This window comes from Thalassophryne amazonica, chromosome 6 (assembly GCF_902500255.1).
Source record: "Thalassophryne amazonica chromosome 6, fThaAma1.1, whole genome shotgun sequence".
Taxonomy (NCBI): Eukaryota; Metazoa; Chordata; class Actinopteri; order Batrachoidiformes; family Batrachoididae; genus Thalassophryne; species Thalassophryne amazonica.
In genome coordinates, this window is record NC_047108.1 from 3,740,346 (window position 1) to 3,760,991 (window position 20,646).

Sequence of the window (20,646 nt, forward strand, 5' to 3'; positions counted from 1 at the left end):
AGTCCTGGAGAAACTACAAACAGAAGCTGTGGAGACCTGTGTGCACGTCGGTGGACCCACCTGCTCTGGTTCCTTGAATCATCTACCTGTTGCCACGTGTACATAAGGGCTGGATTGTCATTCCTACACTTATATTGTTATATTTAATAAAAAATAATAAGCGCACACAGCAGCTGCTGCTGACGCTGCATTCAAGTACCGACACAACTTTTTTTGTTGTTTCAAATTCAGCAGATGCTTGTGGCAAAATAATTAATTGTATCCACACAAAAGATTAATTCTGGCCTATATAAGGTTCCTGAGCTCAGTGAAGCTGACTCCCAACCAGATAAAAAAAAAAAATCCAAGCAAACAGGCTGAGTTTGCATTGTAATTTCCAACATTACATGAACGCAGCGTCAGCAGCAGCGCTCACAAACCGGCTTCTGCACTGTGTGAAAACATTCAGCTGGTCGAACGAAGTCAAACTAAACGCTAACGCGGTGGCATTCATTCAAATTTTTCAACAGTTTAAAAATGCCAATGAAGCTGCAGGAACGAAGCTGCGCGAAGGTTAAACAATGCCAACGAAAGTCCAGATTTCTTGTTTCATTTGGACTTCGTTGCCCTTCGTTAGGTGCCGTGTGACTGCAGGAACGAAGCTGCGCGAAGGTTAAATGATGCAAACGAAAGTCCTGATTTCTTGTTTCATTTGGACTTCATTGCCCTTCGTTAGGTGCCGTGTGACTGAGCCATAAAAGTGATGAAGGACTTAACAAACAGAATTTTTAATTTTCAAATTGCCTTTTTTCACAAATAAAAAAATTGCATATTTACAAATACAGATTTATATGTAAAACCCACCACACATTTCAGTAACTGTGTGTTATACCGACCAGCCAACCACTGACGTCAGGAAACTAATGTACCCATAAGGCAATGTGGCATGTGTGTCTAAATGCTAAAACCTTCAAAATTAGTACACTACTTTAAAACTAAAACATATAGCTGATATTTTCACTTTGTAAAATGACAGACGTGATGTTAATTTCAATAACTTGTCTGCAATTAGTATGTTTAAAATTATAACCATAAGTCAAAACTGTCTGCCTGTGAAAGACTCCAGTGAAATGACCAGCGGGTCTATATGGTGTAAGAGAAATTAGCTCTTTTTTTTCCTTCCCTCCTTCTTCCTTTCTCTTTGGTAGTCAGCTCTCCTCTGCCTGCAGAGGATGGAGCTCTATCATTCATGGCTGTCTGTCTGCTACAAACCATGTAGCAGACAAACACTAAAGTCTTTGATTTCAGACTTTACAAATGTTTTTAACTCTTATGCTTTATTCACTATGCTCGCAAAATATGTTAGCGGTCTAAAAGTTATCGGAACTAAATTTATCGGTCCCCTAATGGTTTTCAAAGTTATCTGGAAAGCTAATCCGCTAATGAAAATGATTGCTTTGATTATTAGCGGTTAGCAGATTAGCAGAACTTTTCCCACCACTGGATATGGAAACATTTTGTCAGATCCCCCTGGGGGCCACAGTGGGAACTGAAAGTTACTAGTCTGATGGGTCATCACACGGAAGCCAACATGTAGTCCTAAATTCTTCATTTCTTACTTTATGGTCATGAAACTTGGTACAATTATGTAATAAATGATGGCAAATATTTCAATAGTAAAGGAAATACAATTGAAGTCCCATGGTGGCCCATGGCCTCACTTGTGCAGTACTGGATGGTGCCATGGTGGTGCACTCCCTTACTCCTGAAACAGCAAAGACCTTTGCAGAGTATGCAATAGAAGTCTTCAAACACTACATCCAGAGTATCCTTCAGAATGTACTTAGAGTAGACGTCTTCAATGTCTGTGACATTCAAAGCCTCAAGACGTCAACCAGAGAGAAGAGAGGTACTGGTGTACGTTGGAGAATAGCTCTTACTACAAAAATCCCTGGCAACTGGCAGAGCTTTCTGCGTAACAGTGACAACAAAACAGAACTCTTTGGCCTTCGTTGCTTCTTTGCCTCCATTCTAAGCTCAGGTATTGCTGTTCTTCCATGCATTCACAGGTTGTGATGTAACATCTTTCTTTGCTGGGAGAGGCAAGAAAAGTGCATGGGAGACATGGCAGGCTTTCCCTGATGTCACAGAGGCATTCCTATCCCTGGCAAAACCTCAACATCAGTTGACTGAGGAGTCAGTGGCTCCCATCGCGAGATTTGTCATGCTGTGGTACGACCGGACCAGTGAGCTCTTTAGCATCAATGATGCAAGGCAGTGCATGTTCTCAATAAGTCCAAAACCCTGGAGAGCATTCCTCCTACAGATGCTGCACTGAGGCAGCATACTCTAACAGCATCTTACCAAGGAGGATATGTGTGGCGCCAATCACTTGAGAAAGACCCAACCTTACCCAGTCCATCACCGTTTGGTTGGGAGAGCAATGACTGGTGTTCCACGTGGACACCTAAGTGGTCAACTCTTAAAAAAGCTCATCTACTGCAACTGCAAGAAATCTTGTAGGGGTTTTTGTAAATGCTACAAAGCACATCTCAACAGCACTGACCTATGTAACTGTGAAGGGAACTGCTTCCAAACATAAATCACTTCTCTTGAAGAATATCTTCAGACAGTTACCATAGGTATACCTGTGATGGTGTGTGATGCCTGTCTGCCTCCTGAGATTTTGTTCATTCTTTGGCCACCAGGATTCTCAAAGTTTCTTTCTTAATTTAATTAAATATTTTTGAGTAGTTATATAATTGTGGAAAGTCTTACAATGTGACTGTGAAATCTTATCTGAGAGTCATAACCTCAGTTCCATGTGTGACCACCAGGGAGCTTCAGTTGTACTACCTGTACTAGTGAAATATTTGCCATCATTTATTACATAATTGTGCCAAGTTTCATGACCATAAAGTAAGAAATGAATAATTTAGGACGATACGTTGACCTGCGTGACACTCGTCAACCTCATAACTTTCAGTTCCCACTGCGGCCACCAGGGGGCTCTGACAAAATGTTTCCATATCGAAGAACGTTCACCTGAGGGTACTCCATGTGTGTGCAAAGTTTCAAACTTCTAACACAAAGTGCACAATATTATGCTTACATCTCCCGCTAATATCAGCTGAATATGAATTAAAATTAGTGTCTGTCTATGGTCACAAAGCCCTTCACACATATACATCAGTGCAGTCTCATGTAAAATGTCGTTTCTTGTGGAAATACAGCTGACAGTGCTGCAGTGACAATCCCTCAGTGGGGTGAGAAACAAGTCCAGCACTGTAGCTGCAACATGCCAACCTCTCAGTCAGCTGCACAACACGGTGCACTGCCTGAACTTGTCCTGTGCTACCGAACGGCTCCTTTGAGAGCACAAACACAGCTCCCACAATGCCACATTCCACCTTTCAGCTGCCTGATTGTGTCTGTGCTGCTGGACCTGTTGTTGATGCTGCAGCATTCAGCAGGCAGGGAGGCGTCATGAAGGGACTTTAAACTACTTCTCAAGAGGAGCGTGAGAGTAACAGACCTGAAACCCTGGTGATTTGTGTGTCACTGAGTCGGCTGTAGCTGCATGTACAGTAGAAAACACAGAGCGGGTCACCGACGTGTGCACGCTGACTGCCACGTGGAAGCACAACTTTAATTTCAAGTGCTGAATTAAAGAGTGTGTGTGTGTGTGTGTGTGTGTGTGTGTGTGTGTGTGTGTGTGTGTGTGTGTGTGTGTGTGTGTGTGTGTGTGTGTGTGTTGCATCTTCTCTGAGCTGCAGCACATCCGCTCAGCATGTGTCAACATCCCCTCTCGCACCATATTGTAAAATTATAATCCACCCTTTAACTAAACCGACAATAAAACACTGAGGTAGCTTCAATGAGGAAATGTCACATTGTTTAGGACAGAATTTCCTGGTACAACACACACATTACCTGGTGCAAGGCTGACCTTTGACCCCAATGACCTTGTAGTAGCTATTTTGCATTGTAACGAAAACTATTTAGATGTATTTAAATTGCTAAATCGAATCAAATTAATGACATTAAATGAGCACAGGTGACTATTTTTGTTTGTGTTTTATGGTCCTTTATTTGTACACAGGCTCTTATTTTGACAGGCTGTGGGAACATTCTTGATTTCACCTTTCATCCACACATACAGTGCCTGCATTTCCATACAGGCTATTTAAGCTATTTTTGTGGTTTTTCAGGGCTGTTAAAACTCTGCAGATCCGCGGAATTCCGCGGATTTCATCATGGGGACCCCTCCCCATGATGAAATCCGCGGAATTCCGTGGAAGCATCATGCTTTGAGGGTGTTTTTCTGCACATGGGACAGGACGACTGCACTGTATTAAGGAGAGGATGACCGGGGCCATGTATTACGAGATTTTGGGGAACAACCTCCTTCCCTCAGTTAGAGCATTGAAGATGGGTCGTGGATGGGTCTTCCAACATGACAATGACCCGAAGCACACAGCCAGGATAACCAAGGAGTGGCTCCATAAGAAGCATATCATGGCTCTGGAGTGGCCTAGCCAGACCTAAACCCAATAGAAAATGTTTGGAGGGAGCTCAAACTCCATGTTTCTCAGCAACAGCCCAGTAACCTGGCTGATCTCGAGAAGATCTGTATGGAGGAGTGGACCAAAATCCCTGCTGCAGTGTGTGCAAACCTGGTGAGAAACTACAGGAAACATTTGACCTCTGTAATTGCAAACAAAGGCAACTGTACCAAATATTAACATTGATTTTCACAGGTGTTGAAATACTTATTTGCAGCAGTAACATACAAATAAATTATTAAAAAATCATACATTGTAATTTCCAGATTTTTTTTTTAGATTATGTCTCTCACAGTGGACATGCACCTTAGATGAAAATTTCAGACCCCTCCATGATTTCTAAGTGGGAGAACTTGCAAAATTGCAGGGTGTTCAAATACTTATTTTCCTCACTGTAGTTCAGTTGTTCTGAATTAATGCATAATTTGGTTTACAATTAAAAGGAAAATCATTCCAGGTCCTACTTTCATGTCATATTCTGTTATTTCAACATGATCATTGACAGTTCAAATGAAATGTTGAATCTAGGATCGTTTAAATATGCACTTCTTTTGATATTTTTTTCTTCCAGGAGATGCTGAAAATGTATCAGTAGATACAAAATTGATTTGCTTTCTGGGGCCCACAGCGCCCCCCCCCCCCCCCCTCCAAATTTTCCTCGGATTTCACAATTTTCATTTCACATCCCCCATGTGACTGAGTGGATTCCATTTCTGTATTATAAATTCTAATATGAACTATTTTGTTATTATTTTATTTTGAGATGCACTTTCTATTATTTTTTGAAGTGTAAGTCATAATTATCAAAACTAAAATAAAAGATAAAATGTTTGAAACATTTAGTTTCTATGTAATTGTTCTGGAATATATAAAATGTTTTTTTTTTTAACTTTTTCATGATATTCTTTTTTTGTTAGTTTTTGTTTTGATGCACCTGTAGTGCTAACTGATTGTTTTAGACTGGAATAAAAACTGAGGTCACATGTAGGCAGTGAATGCTGCTAGCTTGTTCTGTGTTCCATTCTTTCATTCCATCCTTTTGCATCACAGTCCATAAACAGTCAGTGTTTCTTTCACCCGTGCTGCACACCTTCACACCTGTACAGGTGCTGTGCATTTTCTCCACTTAATTTGGAGCAGAATGGTTTACCAAAGACAGCAGATATACTTGAGTAAAAAGTAGATTACTGGCTCAAAAAATTACTCAGAGTGAAAACACAGTTTTAAAAAAGTGTGAGAACTGTTTGTTCCTCCAATTTGGAAAAAACCTGGTGAAATCTTTGAAGGTCAGACAAGGACAAAGTGATGTGAGGAAAAGGGGTTCAAACTAGGGATGCACCGATCCATATTTTTTCACTTCCGATATCGATACCTGAATTTGGATATATGCTGATACCGATACTAATCCAATACCAGAGCTCTGTTTACTTTAGTATTATTATTGTCATTATTGTTGATTTTATATGATGATATTTTGTATTCCCAGTTATACAGCTTCATGATAAAGTGGTATAGAGGAGGATTTTCTTAAAAAGAAGACCTGAAAGTTCAGCTCCAATTTGCCAGAAGGTACATCTAAGATGCAAGTCTAGATTTAATGTTTTGGTGAAAGAATTAAGTACTTTTATTTATTTTTTTGGTGGTTTCTTGTGGCATTTTGGAAATGCAGAAATGTGCTCCTTCCTCAAAATGGTACTTGTATGCAATTTTTGAGGTCACCCCTGTGAACAAAATCAAGCGCACCCTGTTACAGGATGCACTTGATTTTTTTCACAGCTGGATCACGGGAGATGAGCTCGCCCATCGAGTTGAGCTCCCCATAGCTGGGTATGTTTACATGACCATAGTAATCTGACCGCCACGTGGAAGCACAACTTTAATTTCGAGTGCTGAAATAGAGTGTGTGTGTGTGTGTGTGTGTGTGTGTGTGTGTGTGTGTGTGTGTGTGTGTGTGTTCGCGCGCATGTGCTTTCAACCTAAGGGCCCAGTGACCTCCCCCTTGGTGCCCCCAGACACCATACCAAGTTTGGTGTCAGTTGCTGTACTCTGTAAAACCTGCATATAGGAAAACACACAAAAAAATTTTCAATCAATCAACATTTATTTATAAAGTGCTTTACAGCACTGACTGGTGTCCAAAGTGCTTAACATTAAAAACACAAAACAACACATAAAAAAAACAGAACCATTAAGATGTTGTTGTAGGAGGCCTTTGAGGGTGAAAATGGGGGGGGCACATGCTTTCTTTGAAGAGGGACTGTTTGGACTAGGGTTAGGGTTAGGATATTTTGCTGTGAATGAGTCCAACAAATCCAGGCCTCCCATGTATTTGTTGTAGGTACCCACAATGTAAGGCTGTTCAACGTCAATGTAGGTTTTCGTGGCTTTGTCCCAGCGTTGAATCTTCTGCACAGGTTCTGGTCCAGTGAAGAATGACACAAGTATGACGGCTCTGTTATACCATTTGGCAGCACAGATGTTGTGTTTAACCTCCACTCTGTAGTCAAAGCTTCCTCTACCCTTCTTCTTCAAGATCTTTTCATCTTCAAGGTTGCACTTGGGAAGGCGAACCTGCCTGGCTGTTCCCTCATAATGGATTGCTCAAGGAGCTTCACTACCAATGGAACAGAGGTGAAGTTGTCTATGTAGCCCTTGTAGTTCTGACCCTTTGGAAGTGTGGAGGCAAGGTTCATCACAACATCACCCGACAATCCAAGTTCAGATTTGACTCGCACTCCAGTGTTCATGCTCCTTTGGTAAACATCAAAGTCAAGCATCATGCCAGAGATTCCAGCTCTCACCCACACTTTGAACCCCCATGGGTGTGGCGTGCCTCGCATATACTGCTTGATGCTGCTGAACTTCCCCTTGAAAGGAATCATCATCTCATCCACAGAATTGTGCTCTTCGGGTACCACCTGCAGATTCTAGATAAACTGTATAAAAAGAGGGGATGGTGGGGAAATTGATTTCAGTATGAAGTGCTTACACATTGCACTAAAGTAACTCATTCACACATTTAACAGGTCACACAGTGTATAGGTGAATGTTCGTAAACTCGGATTAGCATACTAATAGATGTGCAGGTCGCCCCCAAGTTACAACTACACCTTACATTCCTAAGCATCATCACCTGTTACAGAACAATGGAAACATGTCCCCAAGCATCCCCCAGTACGGCTTTGACTGAATTTATCGGAACATTCTTATCATGAACCAAGACAAGGGACAGACGTGGACTAAAGCCCCTGTCACAGTGGCGTATTCATAGAGCTGCTCATTACAGCGTATCGTCTACTCTGTAATAAGCAGCTCTCCGCCCACTTCACGAGGAGTTTTTTCTCAGTACGCAGCAGTATGTTGAGGGCTACGCGCGTAGGACGGAAGAAATTAAACATGTTTAATTTTCTTCAGCGTACAGCACAGCATGGAGCCTTCATGCGAGTACACGCAGCGCCCTACTACTGTCAGCTATTGTGAGCCCGCCCACGCTTCAACATGGTACTGTACACCATTTCACATCTCCATGTTGTTGTTCTGGAGCTATAAATACTGCAAGATCGTTGCTTCACTTTATCATACTGGACTCATTATATGAGGACTGTTCAATGTGTCGCAAAGTTGACTGTTGTCATTTCATAAAAGCGCTCTCTCTCTCTCTCTCTCTCTCTCTGTGTCTGTGTGTCTGATCAGACTTGTGACTCTAAATGACTGTGTTTTTGAGCCGCACCACACCATGCAGTAGAGAACAGAGCGCACTTCCACAGAGGCAGTAAATAGTACTGAATTGGTTTAATAGCGGCGTGGTACACGCGACTGTGTGCACACGCGACTGTGTGCACACATTAAAACGCGACCACACGCAGCTGCAAGTATGAAACAAACACTGAAAAAAGGCTGAGTACGTGCATATTTTGGGCGTATTTAAATGAAACACAACACCACAATGAGCAGCTCTACGAATACGCTAGTGTGACAGGGGCTTAACGGAATTATTTTGTTAGAAAGTCCTGCTTTATGTGAAAAGGGGAAATACTGAGTGTTGAAGGTGGTTAAAAATATAAGTAAATGAAAAAATATGTATGGCAATATATCATTGCACACTAGTTTCTAATACAATAATATGTAATCTAATATGAGGCTAGAGTGTGTAAATCATGTGGAGTTTAAATTTATATTGAAGTTCAAGACCTTCCTCTCAAAACTGGGTTGTCTTGACTACCACAATCACCCAACGTTGTAATATTGCACCAATTACAAAACAAGCTCTAAATAAAATGTAAGACACATCTTCAACAATGACGCTGTAACAAACACACAAAAAATATTTAAAGCATTTTACTTACTTTAAACAGATGGATCCAATCCAATGAATTGAGGGGATGATGGCGTCTCAAAAATCTGGAGGTTGTGTGACTTCTGAAGCCCAGAGCAGGCCTTATATACAAATGTATGACCCATTAGCATTCTGAAGCTGACCAATAGGACCAAATAAGTATGTTAATGTGGTTTAACCCACCCCCCCCAAAAAAAAACACAAAAAAGTTTTTTGGGGATAAAAAAATTGTTATTCTGCAACAGTGAGTCTTAGAGGCAGTTGACATCAAAATAATTAAACTTACTGTGGCAGTTCACCCCGAACACAAACCGTGCCACATGCATACATACATAGATTGCCTTTTATTTTTATATATATATATATATATATATATATATACACATCAATGCCGTTTTGCCAATAGTCTTTTAATCTGACATGTTGCCAGAATTCATCATCACAGATGAAAACTGTTCTCCACGACACCCTTGTTTTGGAAGATGACGTCTGGACATGCGTTAATTCATCGACGGAAGTTACTTGTTAAAGGTTTTATTTTTTAAGGCTTTTTTTTTTTAAAGAGTTTTTAAGGAAGAGTTTTTAAAGAAGCCCCTGGTAGGGGTGGTGACCAAGTGGGTGAGTTTCTCTGGGTGAGTTTCTCAGCCTGAGCTGGAGGATGCCAGCTAGGGATGGGTATTGATAAGATTTTGTCGATATCGATGCCATTATCGATTCTGCTTATCGATTCCCTTATCGATACCTCGTGAATTTTGTACTAAAACTAGGCTTTACAGGTTTTCTATTTCATTGAGTCTTAAAGTAAATAAATAAAAAATTGGTCACTGTATCCTTGATCTCTGGACATAAATAAAAATAAACAAACAAAACGGTGTTTCGCTTTGAAGTTATTAATTTAGGCTGGACTCTATCGTTCTAACTTGACTCGGCAGAGAACCGCGCAGCATTTTTGAGCTGAACAGAACGGAGGACGATTCTCGTTTCTTCCTCGCAACAAGACAGGAGTCCCAGTTAGTAACTTTAATCCGCATAAAAGTGACTCACGATTGACATATTCAGGGATGAAAGTGGTGAAAAACAAAAAAAGCTGAAACCCAAAATTACCCCCCAACACCACCTGCACGAAAATGTTTCAATTCTGGAAGCTCTGAAATGCAATCTGGGACTATTCCAGACAATAAACTGCAGTGAGTGCAGCATCCATTTAGTGAGGAAAAAAACAACTTTCCTTATTCTGCTCTTACTAGGATGTAGCAGTTTTCTAGTTTGGCAGATAGTTCTGGAGGAAATCACTGAAGAAATGAACACACTGAAAATATGATTTGACTGAAACAAATTAAACTTAAATAAGACAGGGATGAAATGGAGGTGTAAGAGTCACTAGGTGTTCACAGGAAACACTTATTTATTTCTGTATGTATGTATTTATTTATTTATGTATGTTCATTGTTAGTTCCTTTTATATTTTCTGTTGTTTCTATTCAGGTTCTTTTTGTCTCTTTCTCTAAAATTGTATATAATAAGTATATATTGTATATAATAATCATTAGATTATTAATATATAAACAAAAATAAATTTAAAAAATATTACCATTTGAAAACAAATGCACCCGAACGTGATGAGAGCTGCAACTGCTTAATGCTAACTTTTAACATTGAAAATGCCATAGACATGCTAACGTGTTAGCATCGCTCACGTTTTTAAGTTATAAAATACATCTATCAACTGTTTCAGAAGACCATAACAGGTCGGTTTAACGTAAAAAAGGTAAATAATACTCACAGACATACGAGGGCTGTCAATAAAGTTACGGTCCTTTTTATTTTTTTCAAAAACTATATGAATTTCATTCATATGTTTTTACGTCAGACATGCTTGAACCCTCGTGCGCATGCGTGAGTTTTTCCACACCTGTCGGTGACGTCATTCGCCTGTGAGCACTCCTTGTGGGAGGAGTCGTCCAGCCCCTCGTCGGAATTCCTTTGTCTGAGAAGTTGCTGAGAGACTGGCGCTTTGTTTGATCAAACTTTTTTCTAAACCTGTGAGACACATCGAAGTGGACACGGTTCGAAAAATTAAGCTGGTTTTCAGTGAAAATTTTAATGGCTGATGAGAGATTTTGAGGTGATTCTGTCGCTTTAAGGACTTCCCACGGTGCGAGACGTCGCGCAGCGCTCTCAGGCGCCGTCGTCAGCCTGTTCAAGCTGAAAACCTCCACATTTCAGGCTCTATTGATCCAGGACGTCGTGAGAGAACAGAGAAGTTTCAGAAGAAGTCGGTTTCAGCATTTTATCCGGATATTCCACTGTTAAAGGAGATTTTTTTAATGAAAGACGTGCGGACGGGTCGGCTCGCAGCCGCCGCGATGCTCCGCCACAGGAAAAACACCTCTGCTGGAAGCCTTAAGGACAAGTTGGAACATGTCCAGCTGATAAACAATTTCTCATATACTCACTCCACTGAAAGCCATCAAAAGTCGCCTGGATTTTACAAATGGTTATCAACACGGAGGTGTTTTTCCTGTGCCGCCGCACCGCGTCGGCTGTGTCCCGACGCGCGTCTTTCATTAAAAAAATCTCCTTTAACAGTGGAATATCCGGATAAAATGCTGAAACCGACTTCTTCTGAAACTTCTCTGTTCTCTCACGACGTCCTGGATCAATAGAGCCTGAAATGTGGAGGTTTTCAGCTTGAAACAGGCTGACGACGGCGGCTGAGAGCGCTGAGCGACGTCTCGCACCGTGGGAAGTCCTTAAAGCGACAGAATCACCTCAAAATCTCTCATCAGCCGTTAAAATTTTCACTGAAAACCAGCTTAATTTTTCGAACCGTGTCCACTTCGATGTGTCTCACAGGTTTAGAAAAAAATTTGATCAAACAACGCGCCAGTCTCTCAGCAACTTCTCAGACAAAGGAATTCCGACGAGGGGCTGGACGACTCCTCCCACAAGGAGTGCTCACAGGCGAATGACGTCACCGACAGGCGTGGAAAAACTCACGCATGCGCACGAGGGTTCAAGCATGTCTGATGTAAAAACATATGAATGAAATCCATATAGTTTTTGAAAAAAATAAAAAGGACCGTTACTTTATTGACAGCCCTCATATGCTCTTTAGGGTTTTAGTGGGGGAAAATTAAGCGAAAGAAAAGAATAAATGAAGCAATAGATCGAAGCACTGCTTCAATCTGCGAACCACTGCTTCGATTGGTTCAAGGTTCAAAGCAAAGCCGTGCTGCAGACAAGTTGATTACGGACCCGCTGCAGGGTCTGTAATCAATGTAGAGAAATGATCATTTTCCTGACAAACACCCCCCAAAACAACAGCCACTCCGAAGGACCGATAAGGGAATCGTTAAGCAAAAAGCTTATTGATGTCGGTGGATCGAACCATTTCTTAACGATACCCGAAAGGAACCGGTTCTCGATACCCATCCCTAACGCCAGCACTTTGTCCCACCACCAACAAACATTTTAGGATCAGACGTGCACAGGTTAATAGGCCAGCTTTCAATAATCAATATTCAGATATTTGGACATTTAAGCATAAATTGTCCCCCATTAGCTTCATTTTATACAGTCTTGTTGAAGTATAATAATATCTGTGTATTATTTTATATTGAATAAATTTACTCCTGGCTTCTCTAATGTACTCCTCAGTGTTGGAAAGAATCCCTTCCCATGTTTTTTCATCCAGTGTACAACTCAAGTCTTTTTCCCATATTTTCTTTAAATAACCACAGCCCTGGTTAGTCTTCCATGGGCATATCTCATACCACTTGGATGCGTTTTGGGATATTGGTGGCAGTTGTAAGTAACGCCTGATTATGTGTATATCTCTGTTTACAGAGACCTTTTCTTTAATGCAGTGTCTAATCTGTAAGTATTTCCAGAAATGACCTCTTCCATCCAGATTAAATTTTTCTCTTACTCTCATAAGAGAGAAAATTACCCCCCTCAAACAGGTCATCCAGTATTCTGATACCTTTTCTCAACCATTGGGCCCAAAAAATTGTCTGTTTTCCTATTTTTATTTTAGTATTGTGCCAAATAGATGCATATGTTTGGGTGTTGTGGGAAATGTTGCATTTCTTATGTACTTCCTGCCAAACCTTCCTGGAGTGTATTAGAATTGGATTCATCATATTATTGTTCTTCTGTTTTATCCTTTGGGCAAGGGTTTCAGTGGGTTTAAAAGGCCAGGTAAGCTCTTGTTCAATTAAAATCCAATCCAAATCACAATTTACTCCACCCCAATATTTTGCAAGTTTCGCCATTTCAAAAGAGATACTGTAATAAAATATGTTTGGTAAGGCCAAGCCCCCTTCCTTCTTTGGTTGATATAGTTTCTCTATGTGAATTCTGGGTTTCCTTCCTCCCCAAAGAAAGCAATTTATCATCTTTTTATATCTTAACAATAGCTGTTGAGGGATGCATATAGGTATCATTCCAGTTAGATAATTTATTTGAGGGGCAGCAACCATTTAATTGTATTTATTTTCCCCCAAAGTGTTAAATTCAGCCTGCTCCAGTTGTGCAAATTAACTTTTATTTTATTTAATAGTTTATCCATATTTGCAACAATAATTTCTCCTATATTTGGATTTAGTTCTATCCCTAAATATTGCATACCCTTCGGGACCCATTTGAAGTTAAAGGTATTTAATAGATTACGGGAGCAGGTCTGAGATACTGCCATAGCTTCTGATTTATGCCAGTTAATACAATACCCTGAGACTTTAGAATATGTTTTGATAATTTCCAACAACATTTCTATAGAGCTGGTTGGGTCTTGACACAGTACCAAAATGTCATCAGCATAAAGAAACAGTTTATGCTCCCTACCTCCTCCAGTAACTCCTCTGACTTTTGATTCCTCTCTCATCATTACAGCTAAAGGTTCAAGAAATATTGTGAACAAGAGTGGGCTAAGACTGCATCCTTGAGTTGTTGATCTAGATATGTTAAAAAACTGAGACACTATCCCATTAGTAAAAACTGCGGCCCTTGGATTCGAATACAGAATCCTTATCCATCTACAGAAATTAGCACCAAATCCAAATCTTGACAGAGTTTCAAATAGGAAAGCCCACGCCACCCTATCAAAGGCTTTTTGGGCATCTAAAGATATGGCTATACAGGTTGTGAGGTAGTCCTATTCATCCATAGCAGATGTAATAGTCTCCTCGTGTTATTAGTCGACAATCTATTTTTTATAAGTCCCACTTGATCTCTATGTATAATTGTTGGCAAAACTTTGTCCAACCTCAGAGCCAATATCTTTGATAGCAGTTTACAATCAACATTAATTAAGCTTATGGGTCTATAATTGGCTGGGTCTGCTAAATCTTTATCTTTTTTTTTAGTATTAGGGATATAATAGCCTCGTTAAAACTATTTGGAAGTGAACCATATTGAAATGCTTCATGAAAAACCTCTGTAAGCGTAGGGCAAAGGAAATCTATATATTTCTTATAAAATTCTGCTGGGAAGCCATCCACACCTGGTGATTTCCCATTTTTCAGAGACATAATAGCAGTTCTTACTTTAGCATCCACTATGGGAATATCCAAACTATTTTTATCCATTTGAGAAACCTGTGGCAGCTTTATCTTTTGGAAAAAAGAGGATATGTTTTCACCATTGGTTGTATTTGTAGATGTGTATAGCTTCTCGTAGAACTTTTTGAAAACTAAGTTGATGCCTGTAGATGATGTGATTAGCTCATCATTTTCTCTCACTAATGAAATAGTGTTATTTGCATCCTGGGATTTTACCTGTCTTGCTAATAACTGCCGTCTTCTCGCCATTTTCATAAAAATTTGTTTTAAGCCTAAATAATGAATATTCTGTCTTTCTATTATATATTTCATGCAATTCAGATTTTAGCCGACAAATCTTCTGAAAATGTTCCTCATCATATCGTTCTGCCAAAAATTTTTTCTAAGTCAGTTAGTTCCTTTTCTAATGATTGCGTTCTTTCTTTGCTCTCCTTTTTTTCCATGAGCTGTAGGATATAAACATTCCTCTGATAAATGCTTTAAGAGCATCCCACACTGTGGATAATCTCTCTGTTGTTCCGTTATTTAAGTCCAAAAATATTCCTATGTCTTCCCCACGTTTTGTGGCAAATTCATCATCCTGTAACAAACTTGTATTCATTCTCCATCGTCCAACCGTATTCTTATGAACATTTAAGTCTAGATGTAGTTCCACCGGTGCATGGTCTGCTATGACCCCTATATTACAGTCTGTAACCCTGTCAAAAAGTAAATAAGAAATAAGAAAGAAATCTATTTGTGAGTAAGTTCTATGGGAATGGGAGTAGAGTGTGTATCCCCTTTCTTGTGAGTTAGTAAGTCTCCAAATATCAGTTAGACCCAGGTCCTTCTGAAGACTAAGCAGTTCTATCTCTAAAGGTCAGGTTGGGTCTATCTTTGCTACGATCTAGGCGATTATCTAATACTTGGTTAAAGTCTCCTCCTAAAATGATTTGTCCATCCGTGCCACCCAGCATTTTATTGAATTCATGGAAGAAAGCCGGGTTTTCATTGTTTGGGGCATACATATTGCATAATACAACTTTGGTTCCATTAATCAGAGCTTCCACTCCCAGGATACGTCCATCAGGGTCTTTAAATTGTTTTAAAAGCATAAAATTGAGCCTTCTATTGACTAGGATAGCAACCCCACATCTCTTGCTGGATGCAAAATTATGAAACACCTTTCCTACCCAATCCCGTTTCATTTTCAGAGCTTCATTTTCATTACTGAAATGTGTTTCTTGGATAAATGCAACATCTATACCTTTAGCCTTAAGATAAGTAAGTATCTTTTTCCTTTTGGCCGGAGTACCACAGCCATTAATGTTCCATGTTACTATATTAATGTACCAACTAGATAGATTGATAGATAGCTTTTATTGTCATTGTCATTACAACAACCAGATTTCCGCACTCACATTCCACATACAAACAGCAATTAATCTACAATGATTACTTCTTTACTGTAATAATGGCACACATCAGAAATAGGACAACACATATACATTTGACACTGTTTATGTGCACTAAACCTGAACAGTCCATTTTCCAATTGAGGCGATGTGAGTGTATTGGTAGCCGCTGCAACTGTCAAGTCGCACCGCCTGCCAGCTTGGGAAGAACGGGGGCCTGCGCGGGAGGGGGGCAGGAAGAGAGGTAAAAGGAGAAACTGGAGCATGCTTCAGTCCATGTGTAAGTCAGTTATTGTCTTTGTGGGTTGAGATAAGAATGGAGCCGAATAATATCACCAAGGACTGAATAGATTCCTCTGGAGGTAAACAGTGGGCAGTTGACCTTGAGGCTAGATAGCCTGTAGTGTTGCAGCTGAGAAGTGAAAAACACCACTTGAACAACCAAATGTGTGGGCAGGCTCGACGATAGGGGACGTCCGTCTAAAGAAGACCCGGAACCACACGATTTCCTCCGCCACTGAACCCGAAGGATACTGGAGCCGCCAGGTCCCGAATCCCCCAGGTGGCCACCGTCTCTGCGTGTCGGATCTGGTACTGCTGGCGAAGAGCAAAGACAGTCAAGTGTGGGTGTGTGTACACCCAGTAACAACAACGGTGGGAATTCCACCTCCACCTCAAATCACACACTCGTGCAGCTCCTGTTTCAGCACTTATCTGGAAAGAGTGAGAGGCGAAGACGTCGGCACTCTCACAAACCACCAATCAGCGGACAAGGCTCCACAGGAAAGAGGCTGCAAAAAGAGTTCAGACTAAGATACAGTTTAGTTTATGACTGAGAATATTACCTCCTTAGAAGAACGATATCTCGGCGACGTGGTGGAGGTGTCATCCTGCTTTTATCTGGGGTGAAGTGCAGATGATCGGTGACAGCTGTCATAGTTGATGAGTGACAGCTGTCACCTCGGCTGTTCCTGTGAGGCGGCAGTGCCCTCTCGTGCCTGAAGCCCGCACTTCAGGCAGGGCGCCCTCTGGTGGTGGGACAGCAGTACCTCCTCTTCTGGCGGCCCACACAACAGGACCCCCCCTCAACGGGCGCCTCCTGACGCCCAACCAGGCTTGTCCGGGTGGCGACGGTAAAAATCGGCCAGGAGGGCCGGGTCCAGGATGAAGCTCCTCTTCACCCAGGAGCATTCTTCGGGTCCATACCCCTCCCAGTCCACCAAATATTGGAAACCCCGGCCCATTCGACGGACATCCAGGAGCCGGCGCACTGTCCAAGCCGGCTCCCCGTCGATGATACAGGCAGGAGGCGGCGCCGGACCGGGTGCACAGAGGGGTGAGGTGAGACGTGGTTTCAACCTTGAAACGTGGAATACTGGATGAATCCGCAGTGAGGCCGGGAGTTGGAGTCTCACTGCGGCGGGACTGAGGACCTTGAGGATCTTGAAGGGCCCGATGTACCGGTCCTTCAGTTTGGGGGAATCCACCTGGAGGGGAATGTCCCTTGTGGATAGCCACACCTCCTGCCCGGGCCGATATGCGGGGGCCGGGGACCGTCGACGGTCTGCATGGGTCTTTGCCCTCGTCCGGGCCCTCAACAAGGCCGAACGAGCGGTGCGCCACACCCGACGGCATCTCCGCAGGTGGGCCTGGACCGAGGGTACACGGACCTCTCCCTCCACCACAGGAAACAAAGGGGGCTGGTACCCCAGACACACCTTGAACGGGGAGAGGCCGGTGGCAGAGGACACTTGGCTGTTATGCGCATACTCGATCCAGGCCAGGTGTTCACTCCAAGCCGTCGGGTGTGCGGATGTGGTACATCGCAGGGCCTCCTCCAGCTCTTGGTTAGCCCGTTCAGCCTGTCCGTTGGTCTGAGGGTGATACCCAGACGAGAGGCTCATGGTGGCCCCCAGCTCTCGGCAGAAACTTCTCCAAACCTGCGAGGAAAACTGGGGACCACGATCTGAGACGATGTCTGTTGGTATCCCATGCAGACGTACGACATGGTGGACCAGGAGATCCGCTGTCTCCTGGGCCGACGGGAGCTTCGGGAGGGCCACGAAGTGGGCCGCCTTGGAGAACCGGTCCACTATTGTGAGGATGGTGGTGTGCCCCCGGGACGGCGGGAGGCCCGTGACGAAATTCAGACCAATGTGGGACCAGGGGCGATGAGGCACAGGAAGCGGCTGAAGGAGTCCCTGTGCCTTTTGGTGGTCCGCCTTGCCCCTGGCGCAGGTGGTGCAGGCCTGGATGTAAGCCCGGACGTCAGCCTCCAGGGACGCCCACCAGAAGCGCTGCCGGACCACTGCCACGGTCCTACGCACCCCTGGGTGGCAGGAGAGCTTGGACCCGTGACAGAAGTCCAGGACGGCAGCCCTGGCTTCTGGTGGGACGTATAGTCTGTTCTTTGGCCCTGTTCCGGGATCTGTGCTCCGTGCCAGGGCCTCCCGGACAGTCTTCTCCACGTCCCAGGTAAGGGTGGCCACGATAGTGGACTCCGGTACGATGGGTTCCGGTGGATCCGACAGCTCAGTTTTGACTTCATGTTCATGCACCCGGACAAGGCATCCGACCTCTGGTTCTTGGTCCCGGGGCGGTAGGTGATTCGGAAGTCAAAACGGCCGAAGAACAGTGACCAGCGGGCTTGCCTGGGGTTCAGCCACCTGGCGGTCCTGATATACTCCAGGTTCCGGTGGTCAGTGAAAACCGTGAATGGCACGGACGCTCCCTCCAACAGGTGTCTCCACTCCTCAAGAGCCTCTTTCACCGCTAGGAGTTCTTGATTGCCCACGTCATAGTTCCGTTCTGCTGGGGTCAACCTGCGAGAGAAATAGGCACATGGGTGAAGAACCTTATCGGTCTCTCCGCTCTGGGATAACACGGCTCCTATCCCTGAGTCAGAGGCATCCACTTCAACCACAAACTGGCGACTGGGATTGGGCTGCACCAAGACGGGTGCAGTCGAGAAGCGCTGTTTCAACTCCCTGAACGCGGCTTCGCACCGATCCGACCAGGTGAAGGGGACTTTTGGAGAGGTCAGGGCTGTCAGGGGGCTAACTACCTGACTATACCCCTTAATGAACCTCCTGTAAAAATTGGCGAAGCCGAGGAACTGTTGCAGTTTCCTACGGCTCGTAGGTTGGGGCCAGTCTCTCACCGCCGCGACCTTGGCCGGATCCGGGGCGACGGAGTTGGGATGATAAACCCCAGGAAGGACAAAGAGGTGCGATGAAACTCACACTTCTCGCCCTTCACAAACAGCCGGTTCTCCAACAACCGCTGCAGGACCTGACGTACATGGGTCTCAGGATCCGGAGAAAAGATGAGTATATCGCCCAGATATACGAAGACGAATCGGTGCAGGAAGTCCCGCAAGATGTCGTTAACCAAGGCTTGGAACGTCGCGGGGGGGTTGGTGAGGCCAAACGGCATGACCAGGTACTCAAAGTGACCTAACGGGGTGTTAAATGCCGTCTTCCATTCGTCTCCCTTCCGGATCCGAACCAGGTGATACGCATTCCTAAGATCCAGCTTAGTAAAGATTTTGGCTCCATGCAGGGGGGTGAACACGGAATCTAACAACGGCAACAGGTATCGGTTGCGAACCGTGATTTCATTCAGCCCCCTGTAATCAATGCATGGACGGAGTCCGCCATCTTTCTTGCCCACAAAAAAGAAACCTGCACCCATCGGGGAGGTGGAATTCCGGATCAGCCCAGCAGCTAATGAGTCCCGGATGTAGGTCTCCATTGATTCGCGCTCAGGTCGTGAGAGGTTGTACAGCCTGCTGGACGGGAACTCAACGCCTGGAATCAGATCAATGGCACAATCGTACGGACGGTGCGGGGGAAGGGCGAGTGCCAGATCCTTGCTGAAGACATCAGCAAGATCGTGGTACTCAACCGGCATCGCCGTCAGATTGGGAGGGACTTTGACCTCCTCCTTAGCATGTAAACACGCCCGATGGCAGGTTTCGCTCCACTGAACCACCACCCCAGACGGCCAATCAATCCGGGGATTGTGTTTCAACATCCACAGGAAGCCCAAAATCACGCAGGAGGTAGAAGGAGTCACAAAAAACTCGATCTCCTCCCGATGATTCCCAGACACCACCAGAGTTACAGGTTGTGTCTTGTGCATGATTAAAGGGAGAAGGGTGCCATCTAGTGCCCGCACCTGCAATGGCGAAGGAAGCGCCACCAGAGGGAGCCCTACCTCCCTTGCCCATCTGCTGTCTAGCAGATTCCCTTCGGACCCCGTGTCCACCAGTGCTGGGGCTTGAAGGGTTAAATCCCCACTCAGGATTGTAACTGGGAGTCATGTGGCAATATGTGTATGTCCCACGTGAATGTTATGACCCCCCCTTAGCCCAGTCTCTAAGGGCGGGTGTTGTCGTTTTGGCCGTTTGGGGCAGTTTTTCTGTATGTGCTCTTTTGAGCTGCAGAGAAAACACTCCCCGCAGACCAGCCTCCTCATTCTGTCAGCTGTTCTCATTTTGGCCCTGTGCGTTTCCCTAGCAACGTCAGCAGGGGGAGCTGTTGCCCCACGGAGCGCTGCGGCTGTGGAGCGTGGGGAGGGCGGAACCTTTTTGAACCCGGAAGGGAGAGGGACGGCGCGTGCCCGGCCACGTCCTTCGCCTCGCTCCCGACGGCGTTCCTCCAACCGATTGTCTAACCGTATAACGAGATCGATAAGCCCATCTAAATCCCGCGGTTCTTCCTTAGCTACCAGGTGCTCCTTCAGGACCGACGACAATCCGTTTATGAAGGTGGCGTGGAGCGCAACGTTATTCCAGCCGGACCTCGCAG

General features: G+C 43.9%; 1 protein-coding gene across 6 annotated transcripts in view; it reads left to right on the plus strand.

Annotated features, from left to right (window-relative positions):
* Window positions 1–20,646, plus strand: part of dennd2da (DENN/MADD domain containing 2Da) — a 248,382-nt gene that overhangs the window by 180,524 nt on the left and 47,212 nt on the right. The gene's annotated exons all lie outside the window — the stretch shown is intronic.